The sequence below is a fragment of the Cupressus sempervirens genome, chromosome 1, assembly GCF_028749045.1.
Source record: "Cupressus sempervirens isolate cs-2001-9-10 chromosome 1, ASM2874904v1, whole genome shotgun sequence".
NCBI lineage: Eukaryota > Viridiplantae > Streptophyta > Pinopsida > Cupressales > Cupressaceae > Cupressus > Cupressus sempervirens.
Genome location: NC_143118.1, coordinates 402,409,550 through 402,424,144, shown reverse-complemented (window position 1 = coordinate 402,424,144; position 14,595 = coordinate 402,409,550).

The following is a 14,595-nucleotide window of genomic DNA, read 5'->3' as shown; positions in this document are numbered from 1 at the left end:
TGCAGTTTTTCAAGTTTTGGAGACCTCCTAAGAATGCTTCAAAGTCAGGTTAGGGGCATTAAATGACCTCAAAAAGGGCCAAAAAATGGGGGACGAGCGAAGCTGGTCCATAGGGCTATAGAGCACTTCGAGAGCTTTCTCGAAATGTAAACGGTTCATCAATCAGAGCTACAGTTCAAAAGTTGTGCCTCCCGAAAGTTCGGTTATCGTTTTTGGATTCTTCTAGATTTGTGCCGACTTCTACCACAGCTTCTAAAACCTTCTATTTGGTCGGTGGATGCCTACTAGCACTTTCTAGAATGTACTCCTAGTACTTAACCCTCCAGGGTCTATTTAAGGAGATTTCTGGCATTGTAAAAGGCAGTTCGGAGTGGAGTTTGAGAGGAGATACTGAAAGGAGAAATTATCTCCAGATTTATGCTATTGTAAGCCCTTAGGGCATGTTTTGTAGTTTATTTTTCTCTGTACTATTTGTACTAGCTTATTTTCTCAGTTAATATATTTTCCCCTTTTCTGTTGTATCCATTATGTTCTTGGGTCATGTCTCCATCAAGTGGTATCAGAGCAGGTTTTCCTGAGTGTGTAGACAAAGCACCGACTGTGAGGCAGTTTACACCAGGACTGTGTGGTTGTGGGTACAAGTTAGTAGATGCCTCCATGAAGAGAGTGTGGCAGAAGGGAAAGAGCTATTAATCTTGAGGAGGTTAGAGCCCTCCAAAGGTAGGTACAAGCATTGCAGTAGGAGCTCCATAGAGGAGCAAATGTTGCTGCAGGTGACAACAGTGAGGATGACAATGAAGAAGAAGTAATTGGACCAGAAGGGGAATTTTACAGGGAAGTTCTGAATCATGTAGAAGAAAGGCTTTTTAGGGTCATTACTAAGTTTGAGAAAAGACCTACAATTGAAGTGGGTGTATTTTCAGGAAATCTGAAACCAGATGAGTTGATCAATTAGATCAATGAACTAGAAGAATACTTTGAGTATGAAGATATCAGGGACCCAGATAGGGTTAAGTTTGCAAAGGCCAAACTGAAAGGCCATGCCAAAATCTAGTGGCAAGAGGTTCAATTGGAAAGAAACAGAAGAGGAAAGGAGAAGATCACAAGATGGGATCGCATGGTGGACAAATTGAAGAAGCAGTTCATTCCTGTGGACTACGAGCTGGATCTGTTTAAGAAGATGCATGCATTAAAGCAAGCAGGAAGATCAGTCCAAGAATATACAAAGGAGTTTTACCGACTCTTGATTAGAGTAGGGCATGCAGAAGCAAATAAGGAGAAGGTTTCTCATTATATTAGTGGGTTGCAACCTAGCATCCAGGAGGAATTAAGTCTGGTAAGAATGACTAGCGTTGAAGAGGCATACCAGTTTTCCCTATGAGTTGAAGAGAAGCTGAATAAAAGGTTTGAAGGAAGACAAAGAGGGTGTGGTCAAGGAGGAAGGGGAAGTGGTAGATCATCTGGAGGCCACAATGAAACTCAAAATAAAAATGAAGATGAGGGTACTAGTAGGAACCAGAGGAATGAGGGTTTCAACCGCTCCCGTGATCAAGACTTTGGAAATCAAAGAGGAAGAGGTAGAGGACGTGGACAAGGAAGAGGAGGCTTTCGTGGTACCTGTTTCCATTGCAATGAAGAAGGTAATCGTGCCTTTGAATGCCTTCAATGACAAGGAAGGACAGATAGGAGAGCTGAAGGCCAAGCTAGGGTTGCTCATGTGCATGAGGATGCACAATCATCACATTCAGAGGATGTAGAAAGAGGAGAGACCTTGGTAAATGAAAGAGTTCTACTAAGTGGTGAGATTGAACCAGGACAATGGAGGAGTTTGTTCCATACCAGATGCAAGTGTGACGATAAATGTTGTGACGTGATCATTGATGGTGGTAGCACTGATAACTTGGTATCATAAGAGATGGTCTCTAAGCTAAAGCTCAAGAGGGAGAAACATCCCCAGCCCTATCGGATTGCTTGGGTAAAAGATGATCATAAGGTCCTAGTAAGTGAACAATGTTTAGTGATTACCATGATGAAGTTCTCTGTGATGTTATTTCGATGGATGTTTTCCATCTATTATTGGGTAGACCATGGCAGTTTGATAGACATGCAGTACATGATGGAAATGCAAACACATACTCTTTGACAAAGGATGGAGTTTGCCACAAATTGAAGCCCATGAAAAAGGAAGGTGAAAAGGTATGTAGCAGTGCTAGGATTTGTCTTGTTGATGAAAGGAAATTTTTAGATGGCATGAAACATCAGCATATGTGCTATGCTTTGAATCCTAGGAAAGATAAAGAAGGTAGTAGTGAAATACCACTTGAAGTTTCAGATTTACTAGGGGAGTTTGGAGATATTATCTTTGATAATGTTCTAGATGGATTGCCACCAGTAAGGCAAATTAGTCATCAGATAGATCTGATTCCAGGAGCTAGTTTTCCTAACAAGGCTGCTCATAGGATGACTCCTACTGAAACAGAGGAGCTAAATAGACAGGTTCAGGAGCTGTTGATGAAGGGCTTGATTCGAGAGAGCCTGAGTCCATGTGCAATACCTGTAGTACTCGCACCAAAGAAGGATGGAGAGTGGAGGATGTGTATAGATTCTCGAGCTATAAATAGGATAACCATTAAGTACCGATTTCCTTTGCCAAGGATGGATGATCTTATGGACTGCTTGAGTGGAGCTCAGTACTTCACAAAGATAGATCTCAAGAGTGGCTATCATCAGATATGGATTTGAGAAGGAGATGAGTGGAAAATAGGCTTCAAGATCAAGGAGGGTCTTTATGAGTGGTTGGTCATGCCCTTTGGATTGACGAACGCCCCAAGCACCTTCATGCGGCTCATGAATGAGGTACTTAAGAAGTTCTTTGGAAAATTTGTTATTGTCTATTTGGATGATATTTTAATTTTCAGCAAGACTTTGGAAGAACATTTACTGCATATTCATAGTGTCCTTTAAAGGTTAAAGGGAGAGAAACTGTTAATTAATCTGAAGAAGTGTATCTTTGCAAAAAGGGAGTTAGTCTATTTGGGGTTTGTTATATCACCTGAAGGTCTCAAAATGGATCCGGAGAAGGTAGAAGCCATCTTGGAATGGCCTACTCCAAGGTCTGCTATTGAGGTAAGATCATTTCATGGTCTGGTTAGTTTCTACAGGAAGTTTATTAAGAATTTCAGTGGCATATGTGCACCCCTAACTGATACAATAAGAGGGGATAGAAAAGAGTTCAAATGGACTGCAGCAGCTGTAAGAAGTTTTGACTTGCTGAAGAAGAAGGTGACAGAACAGCCTGTGTTGGCACTTCAAAATTTTAGAAAGGTTTTCCATGTGGATTGTGATGCTATTGGTAGCGCTATTGGGATTGTATTAAGCCAAGAAGGTAAGCCTATTGCATATTTTAGTGAAAAATTGAATGATGCAAAGAAGAAGTATTTTGTTTATGATCAAGAGTTCTATGCATTAGTTCAGGCCTTAAAGAAATGGAGGCATTATTTATTGCCAAAGGAATTTGTTTTGTATACCAATCATCAGGCATTACAGTACCTAAATAGCCAAGGTAAATTGAATCAGAGGCATATGAAGTGGGTAGAATTCTTGCAGAGTTATACATTTGTGTTGAAGCATAGAAGCGGAAAATCTAACAAGGTTGTAGATGCACTAAGTAGGAGACAGTCATTGCTTATAGTAATGCAGGTTGAAGTAGTTGGGTTTGATGAACTCAAGAATTTGTACCCCAAGGATCCTGATTTTGCTGAAGCATGGAAAGCTTGTAAAGAACCTGTTGTTGTAGATAGAACCAAGTGGTTAGACTATTTGATTCAGGATGGCATGTTGTTCAAGGGTAGTCAATTGTGCATTCCAAGGAGTTCCATGAGGGAAAATCTGATTAAGGAGAAACATAGTGGAGGGATGGCAGGGCATTTTGGTCAAGATAAGACCATTGCCATTCTTAGAAAACATTATTTTTGGCCTCAAATTTCATAGGATGTGAAGAAGTTTGTACAGAGTTACCAGGTTTGTCAAGTTACCAAGGGGTTTAGTCACAATACTGGCCTATATCAGCCATTGCCTGTTCCATCAAGGCCATGGGAGGACATAAGTATGGATTTTGTTCTTGGATTTCCAAGGACACAAAGGGGTAATGACTCAATATTCGTGGTGGTTGATAGGTTCTCCAAAATGGCACATTTCATTCCATGCCACAAAACTCATGATGTTGTCCATATTGTAGACTTATTTTTCAAAGAGGTGGTAAGACTACATGGTCTTCCAAGGAGTATAGTTTCTGACAGAGATACTAAATTTGTAGAGTATTTCTGGAGGACATTGTGGAAAAAGTTGAGAACAAACTTGAAATTCAGTTCCACGCATCACCCACAAACTGACGGCCAAACAGAAGTGGTAAACAGAAGTCTGGGCAATTTTCTGAGATGTTTAGTTGGGGATAAGCCCAAGGGATGGGATTTGATTCTACCCCAAGCAAATTTTTCTTACAATAACTCTATAAATAGGAGTACAGGAAAATCACCATTCCAAATTGTATATGGGAATAGCCCAAGGACTACACCAGAGTTGAGGAAGATAGAGCAAGGGGAGAGGACAAGTGCTGAAGCGGAAGAATTTGCTGAACATATCAAGCGTCTACATGAGGAGGTTCAAGCACACATTACCAAGATGAATCGAGAGTATAAAGCTAGGGCTGATCAAAGGAGAAGACATAAGGAATTTCAAGTAGGAGATCTAGTCATGGTGCACTTACGAAAAGAAATATTTCCAGCCGGTACTTACAACAAGCTGAAAATGAAGAAATTTGGCCCCAGCAAAATTTTGAAGAAACATGACTCGGGAAATGCATATGAGGTGGAACTACTAGATGGTATTCACATTTCTCCCATTTTCAACATTGCAGATTTGACAGAATATCATGATGATGGTGCAGATGAGGAGCTAGTGTTAGAGCCATGTCCAATTCCTGCTTCTAAGAAGGAGGAGATAGAAGACATTCTAGATCATCGTGTGGGTAGGAGTACCAGAAATAGGCAGTATGAAGAGTATTTGGTGAAGTGGAAAGGACGATCGATCAAGGACTCAACTTGGATTTCAGCAGCTGAGGTTTCCCATTTGGAATTTCCTCTACCATTCATAAAGTGACAGGGTCACTTTTCAATCTACCCTGGGTGTCTGATGCAAGAGCATCCAGAGGTGTAAGGACAATCCTGTGTCACCCAAAAAAAATGTACTTAGACTTAGTTTCTGTTTCATGTGTTTTCATTTTTGGATACCCATTTGGGTCAAATAAAGGTTCCAACTCTCATAGTCCCACTATTAGTGTGTTTGAAAATCCCAAAAAAAATAGGAGCATGTAATTGGGCCTTCATTTTGGTAAACTAGAAGGTTTGAATTGGCCAGATGAATGTAATCATGATTTAGAGCATTCCAGAAAAAGAATCAGGTCAATAGGCCCCACGGTTTGAAAGTTATTGCAATTTTTTGGGTTTTGGAGACCTCCTAAGAATGCTTCAAAGTCAGGTTAGGGGAATTAAATGACCTCAACAAGGGCCAAAAAATGGGGAATGAGAAAAGTTGGTCCATACGGCTATAGAGCGCTTCGAGAGCTTTTCGGAAATGTAAACTGTTCGTCAATCGGAGCTACGGTTCAAAAGTTATGCCTCCCGAAAGTTCGGTTACCATTTTTGGATTCTTCTAGATTTGCGCCGACTTCTACCGTAGCTTCCGGAACCTTCTATTTGGTCGGTGGATGCCTACTAGCACTTTCTAGAATGTACTCCTAGTCCTTAACCCTCCAGGGTCTATTTAAGGAGATTTTTGGCATTGTAAAAGGCAGTTCAGAGTGGAGTTTGAGAGGAGATACTGAAAGGAGAAATTATCTCCAGATTTATGCTATTGTAAGCCCTTAGGGCATGTTTTGAAGTTTATTTTTCTCTATACTGTTTGTACTAGCTTATTTTCTCAGTTAATATATTTTCCCCTTTTCTGTTGTATCCATTCTGTTCTTGGGTCGTGTCTCCATCAGGTTTTCTACATACAATTTGTGTTTATGTATTAAATACCTATAGTTTATGTCAATTCAACTATGTGTATTTTATATACCAAATTTATATTAAAATAATAATTTTTAAAGTAAATGCAAGAAAATTCTAAATACTTATAATAAAAGTAATTAACAATGTAGAAAAACAATCAAAGAAATCTATTTTTTTAAACAAAAAAATAGAAAACAATGAAATAAAATTATTAAAAACAAGTAAACATACCTGATGCAATTTTTTTAAAAGCTAGGGAGGGAGGGGGATCGGTAGGGATCCACAAACTGAGCTTGTGTCCTCTTCCAATTGCGGTCACATTTTCACTCACAATAAATGAGCAAAAATGAGTTGAAATTTGATTTTTGATATTTTTAGCAATTGGGTGTCAGATATTAAACAAATTGGGTGCATGATTTGTTCAAAATTGGTTATCCAATTAGCTTTGGGAATTTCATGAATCCAAAGCTCAATTTGTAAAAACTAGTTGCCTAATTTTTGAAAAATGGATTGGTTTCCCAAACCTAATTGAGTGCCCAGTTTCACAAGATTGGGGACTCAATTTTGGAGAAGTCTCATCTTGCCCAAGGATTTACGTACAAATCCTAATTCAAATGCAAGATAGATGATTTCTAGAATTCCTCGATGAATATGACTTTGGTATTGAGTATATCAAAGGGAAAGAGAACATAGTAGATGATGCTATTAGTAAAAGAAGGAACATTATTGTTATATCTACCACGAGGACATTCCTAAGAGAGAAGATATTGCAAAACCTTGTAGATGATGAACATTATGAGATGGACAAGTAAACTTTGTACACAGATCCATCTAATTACCATTTTCACAGTTTTAATTTTGATATTGATGATCTTTTGAAATATAAAGACTAGATTTGCATTCCCAATTGAGAAGGGTTCAAGAAGTTAGTAATGGAGGAGATGTATTGTACTCCCTTTTTGGATCATTCAGGGGTGACTAAGATGGTTTTCAATATGAGGCCACTTTAATTTTTCTCAAGGTTGAAGTGTGATGTGTCAGCTTACATAGCCCAATATTTAGAATGCTAGTGTGTTAAGGTTGAGCATGTTCATCTATTTGGATTACTATGTCCACATAACATACCAAAATATAAATAGAAATTTATCATAGTGGACTTCATCCAAGGATTACCTATGACAAGGAAATGATGTTATTTTATTATAGTTGTGGTTGATAAGTTAACCAAGTACCACATTTAAATCTTGATAGTTTGTGAGATAGATACTTGGCGTTAGTCAAGAAATTTGTGAGGGAGATTTTTACATTGCATGTTGACCTAAGACCATTATTTCTAATAGGTACACACAAATAACATCAATTTTTTGGATAACCTTAAATACTTCACGAGGTACATGACTTAATTTTAACACTGCTTACCATCCATAGACAAATGGTCAGATGGAAAGGGTGAACCAAGAGTTAGCAGATTTTCTCTACATGGATCAATACTAGAAATAGGAATAGAATCTTCCTTTGGTTGATTTTTCTTATAAAATATTATACCATGGTAATTTGGGGATGGAACCATTTGGGGTGCTTTAAGGGTACAAGTGTCACACACCTGTCAGTTGGGATAGAATCAAGGATCATATTATGATTAGTCATAAGATATTGTGAGAGATGAAAGATTAGGTGGCATTGATCCACTAATGACTAAAGGAAAAAATAGACATACATAAGAGATATGTAGATAGAAATTGTACCTTTAGACAGTTTCATGTAGGGGATAAAGTGTTTTTTTGTGCACACCCTGACAAGAATTTAATCTCTCTTAGAAATTCTTCCAATCTTCCATTGAGATATGTGGGACCTTTTGTTTTTTTATGGTCATCAACATTATAGATTAAAAACTTTCTCTACTACCTTCTCTGACCTATATCCATAATGATTTTCATGTATCTTTTCTTAAATTATATCATCCTGATGTGTCTTACTTTAAATTGACATGATTTGTAGGTTAAGGATATGGGAGGTAGTGTTGTTGAAGCCTACTTGTCTTGTTGATCAGTGCACCATTCATATACATTTCAGAGAAGTTTTGTAGTACAAGGTTTAGTGGGGCTGATTCTCTGTCAATAATGCCACTTGGGAGGATGCATATGGTATGCATCGATCCTTCCCACATTTTTGAATAGAATCTTTGATACTATTTTTAATACTATGTATATATTATGATGGGAGCTCATTTTTTGTTGTGTTTATCTGACATCGAGTCAATATCTCTTCCTAGAGGGGAGGGACATCATGATTGAACATTGGCAATATTTGACTACTTTGACTTAGTTTTCATTGTTTGACTCTGAGTTGTTATGTTCTAGTCACTTTTCTTTTAGACTTTGGTCAAAAAGTAATAGATAGTTTGACCTTATATTATGAGTAATTGTATTAAGCTTCTATGATTTTCTTATTTCATGATGTTGATATAGTCATCTTAAAGAGATGAAGTGATGATATATTTATATGATGTGCATTATGTTGGTTATGATATTGTTCCATAATGTTATAATACTATTTAAATTGCACACATGATGTTATAATGAGGTGAAAATATGATGTATATTTCCACGATCATGATGAAAATTTATTTACATATGAGGATATGAAATTACATATGAGATGTAATACTCATAGATCTCAATTATATGGATACTGACTCTTTGGGATGTTATCAAGGGTCTGAGTTTTGCAAGGATGAAAGCAAAAGTGTAGTTGAGGTAGAGGAGGCTAGCTCCTCAATCGTTTTGGATCTAGATAATCTGGTTCACACACATAACATATATATCTTATTCATAATTGGGTATACAACTTTTATTTCTACTCTTAATCCTAAATTAATTGTGACTATATAATTTAGGTTGATTAAGGATGTACTCTACCATATCTTAAAATAAATAAATGCTAATTCTTACTAACATTTGATTTCTAATAGAATTGCAATTAGTTTATGTTTATCAAGTGTTACAATGAAATGCATGAAGAAATAATAAATTATTTTTGTTATATTTTTTACAAAATATTAAATATGGATTTGAAACCACCAATTTAAGGGTTATGAAATTAAAGGCTCCTTATTGCTTTGTAAGGAGATGGAGAAACAAGTGGCACAAACATGAGTAAGAAGTTAGTATTTTTTGGGGCTGAAAGTACAAGAGAGAGGTAGCGGATTCTTTAAAAATTAGTGAGCCCACACCCCAAAAATGACATGTGTTAGGATGGATATAAAAAAGAAATAAAGAAACACAGAAAAAAGAAACTTAGGAAGAATTAAGAATGGGGAACTAGAAAATTTGATCTCAGCATTGGGAAATGGATGTTGGGTTTTAGAAGAAGCATTGGTAGAATCAGACCCTAAAAATAGGCATACAACTTTTCTACTAGAATATATATTAGTTTTTGTAGACTGGCATGGGAAGCTTATATAGTTGCATGGGATAAAGTTGGCAAGTGCTAGACATAAGAATTGAGTTGGTATAATCTTTTGCAATCAACCAGGTTCTCATTCTCTAAAACAAAATTCCATCTATATCTAATCAAAAAAAATATACATAGGAAGGAATAATGTGGTTGTTGTATATCTATTGTTAATGGATGATATAGATTTTTGAATGTCAAGAAAATAATTATTTCTTGTTAACTGTCCATAGGCTCAAAAGATATTGCTTAGATGAACCCTATAAAATATTGATAAGTCTTAAACAAATAAAATTGTTGAGAATGTAGCATCAATCGGATATGTTACAGATTGGCATAATCATATATGAATTTTTTATATACATATATATATGTACACACACATACACATACATACATACATACATACATATACATATACATATATATACATACGTACATATACATATATATACATACGTACATATATATATATATATATATGCATATGTATATATATAAAATCAAAGAAATTATGTTAATATTGTTTATATACTAATTACTATATCTAAATTCATTCTAATCATCAATCAAAATTGTGCCTTGCATCGGCACCAATATCATGTGTAATGATTATCATTGGTCAAGGAATGTATTAGCATCAATCAAAAGATGTAATTGCATTGGCACTTTATTTTTTGTATGTTAGTAGTTTCCATGTTTCATAATACATCATCCGCTCTCATTAAGGGAAGGTATTTTGACTTATTTGGATTGTCATTCATTTAGGTCATGACCCTACATGGACCAAGCCATATAGAGTCGTGAATCTACATGGAGGGTGGCTATTCAAATGGATATTTACATAAATATGATCACTGATGGAAAATAACTAATCAATTAAAGGCATCACCTAATACATCTACAGTTTGGAAAACAACATCAGCAAAGTTATATTAATATAAAGAAGGTCTCACCATATACATATTGTAGAAACTATATTGTTGGAGAATAAATTAAGATATATCAATATCAACAAGTGATATAGTGTAAATCTATATCTATTAAATCTTTATATCATATCCAATATTCCTTAGCATGGTACCAGAGCCAAACTGATAGAGATGAAATAAAGATAGTAAAGTTTTAATTAAAATTTTAGACTTTAATTCATTTCTTTTTAAAGTGCAATCATGGTAAACGGTGTTAAACTCAAGGATAGACTTGAAGCTGCATCAAATTTTGTATCATGGAGAATTTGAATTATGATGATACTTTAAGAACTAGAAATAGAAACCCATGTAGAAAAAAACAAATCAATGCCTAATAAAGATCGACATAAAATAATATGGAAAATAAATAATAATAAAGCCATAAAAATTATTATTGATGTTTTTAAGGATCGTATCCTTCCAGCTATGTCAAAATTGAGAATTTCTTATGATATATTCATGAATATTCAAAATACATATGAGATCAATAATACAAGACGATATCTTACCTTAAAACAACTTCTCCATATCAAAATGAATAAAGAAGAAATAATTACATCTTATTTTATCAGAATTTCAGAATTGTAGATCAACTTTCAACTATTGGAAATAATATAGATGATATGAAATTATCCCTAATAGACCTTAAAGGGTTACCAACTACTTGGGAATCCTTTATCTGAGGTATTAGTGCATGACCTACTCTACCAAAATTTGATCAACTTAAAAATGACTGCACTATGGAAGAATCAAGGCAAATTACAAGAGGGATTTGTCCAAATAAAGAGGGAAAAATTCAATCCCTACTTGCTAACACAAAAAAATAGAGGGAATAAAATAAAATTCAAATGAAAAAGAGGGAAGAATAATCAAAGCCACAAAAATAGAGATATGTCTAAAATTCAATGTTACAAGTGTAATAAGTTTGGACACACTCACAGGTACTACTGCTTGGTAAGAAAGCAAAAAATCCACTATTCTTATTAGCCTTATCAAGTGAACTAAACTCAAACAAGAATACTTGGATAATTGATAATGGAGCATCTTGAAACATAATTGAATTCAAAGATCGGTTTAAAACTTTTGAAGGCCACTCAACTAAAGAGGTCAATAGGAGATAATTCAACCTATGTAATGAAAGGAATTTGGACCTATTCAATTCAAGTAAAAATTGGAGTTACCCTACAATTGAAAAATGTTCTATTTGTACCTAGTATTAAAAGAAAGCTAGTCTTCATTTCTAGCCTAGCAGATCAAGGGTATCATGTCACCTTTTAGGAAGATAAAGTGTTATCCTAGTCTAAAAAATTCAACATAAAAAATGCAACCTCTATAGGGTTTAGAGATGGAAGTTTAATTATATAAACTCTGTAATGTTCAAAATCTTACACTAAATCATGAAGTTTCTAATACTAATGAAATTTGGCATAGAAGGTTAGGCCACCTCCATTTTCATGCCCTACCCTCCATAGAAAAACTATGATAGGATTACCACATCTAAAATCTAAACATATTGCAACCTACAAAGGATGTGCCTTAAGGAAGAACTCTAAATGATCATTTTCACATAGTGAATATAAATCAAAAGTTGTACTAGAACTTATCCATGCTGAATTGTGTGGTCCTATGTCAATACCCTTATTAGGGGGATTTTTGTATTATTTAATTTTTTGTTGATGAATACTCTAGGAAAACTTGGTTTATTTTCTAAAATATAAAGAATCAAATACAGTACTATTAAAAATTAGAAAAATTAAGGCTTTTGTGGAAAATAAAATTGGGAAGAAAATCAAGACTCTAAGATCTGACAATGGGGGTGATTACATTTTTTAACACTTTAAATAATTATGCACTTCCATTGGGATTAAGAGGGAGTATATAGTACCTTATAATCCACACCATAATGAAGTGGAAAAAAGGAAAAATAGAACTATCATTGAATCTTCTAAAGCCATGATGCATGATCAAAATCTTCACATCTTGTTATGGGCTAAAGCCGTAAATATGATAGTTTACATCCAAAACAGATGACCTCATTCAATCTTAGAAAATATAACTCATGAAGAAGCCTTTACAAGAAACAAACCTGATTCAAGTCACTTGAGAATTTTCAACTATCATGTGTATATTCATGTCCCTAAAGAAAAGATATCCAAACTAGAACACTCTAGGAAGAAAGACATATTTTTTGGGTATAGTGAATCCTCTAAAGGTTATAGAGTTTATATTCCAAGACAAATAATTATTGAAATTAGAAAATATGTTAAATTTGAAGAAGATAGTGCACATAAACTTTCTAAAAGCATTGAAGAATCCAATGAGGAACCAACTACAAAATTAGATAAAAACTCTACAGTTGAGACTAAAAGGGAGAAATCTTCATAAGATCATGAACCCTTATCATCTAATACTTAAAATGTTGAAATCCCTAACAACAAGAAAAGGCCACTATGGACAAGGAAGATGATTGAATAAAATAATGCAACACCTGATGAAATCCTTAGAGAAAGTAAGAAAATAAGAAGTCATGCATGCTATGTTGCTCTTATATCCAAACTCATCAAATATGAACCATCAAGTGTTGAAGAGGCCTAAACATGTGAAGCTTAGAAAGATACAATGATTGAGGAATACTAATCTATATTAAAAAATGATGTATATGATATCATATCAAGACCTAAGGACAAATCAATTGTCTCCTCAAAATGGTTATTCAAAACCAAACATGCACCAAATGATAGTATTGAAAAACACAAAGCCAAATTCATTGCCAAGGGGTTTTCTCAAAAGGTTGAAATTGACTATGAAGAGACATTTTCTCCAGTTGCTCGATATACCTCTATGAGAACCATTATTTCTATTGTAGCATCCAAAGGATGAAGATACATCAAATGGATGTAAAGACTACTTTTTTGAATGGTGTTATTCATGAAGAAGTATATCTAGAGAAATTAGAACGCTTTGTCACTCATGAAAAAAACTCTTAGTGTGTAAATTGAAGAAATTTCTCTATGGCCTTAAATAAGCCCTTGGGGCATGGTATAAAAGGATAGACAAGTATCTTACCACACTAGGATACTCCAAACATAAAGAAAATCCTAATATATACTACAAAGTATCAGATTGTGACATGTTAGTACTTGTTCTTTATATTGATGACTTACTAATAATAAGGGAAGATCATCTCATTGTACAATGCAAACAAGATATTGTGGTTGAATTTTATATGAAGGCATGATGCACTACTTTTTGGGTCTAGAAGTATGGAAAAAGGAGAACTACATTTTCCTAAATCAAGGAAAATATACTATTAACATCTTGACTAAATTCAGGATGATGGACCGTAAACCATTATCCACACCAATGGAGACAAATCTTCATAAGCTTAAAGGTGATGTGTTTGGATTTGAACCTACAAATCTCAAATTCTAAAGAAAGATGATTAGGTCCCTAATGTATTTGGAGAATACTCACCCTAATATTTGTGATGCAACAAATGCATTAAATCAATTCATGTGTGAACCTAAGAAAATTCATCTTATGGAAGCCAAACACATTTTGAGATACTTACGAGGAACCAATGGATTTGGTCTATATAATGACAATGTTGAAATTGAAATTCAAGAGTATTCAGATTCAAACTAGGCCAAAATTTCGTTGACCGTAAAAGTACTACAAAATGTTGTTTTAACCCTGGTTCTACTATGATATCTTGGTTTAGCAGGAAGTAGTCAAAAGTTTCTCAGAGTACCACTAAATCTAAATAGATAGCTTCCTCTATGGGAGCTTGAGAAGCATTATGGTTAAGGAAGTTAGCAATTGGACTATTTGTGGAGTCCTTTAATCCTATAGTTATATGTTGTGATAATTAAAGTTGCATTAAACTATCAATAAATTATTTTTTCCATAACAAACCCAAGCACATAGAAATTCCCTACTACTACATCAGAGATATGGTAGATAGGAATGTCATCAAGTTTGTATTTATCAACACTGAAAATAAGAGTGTCGAACTAAAGCTCTTTCAAAGATGAAAGTGGATTACTTCACAGGTAAACTTGGTATGACTAAAATGTAATGTAACTCCTAAGATAAGTCTCTGACATGTTTAAATTTAACAT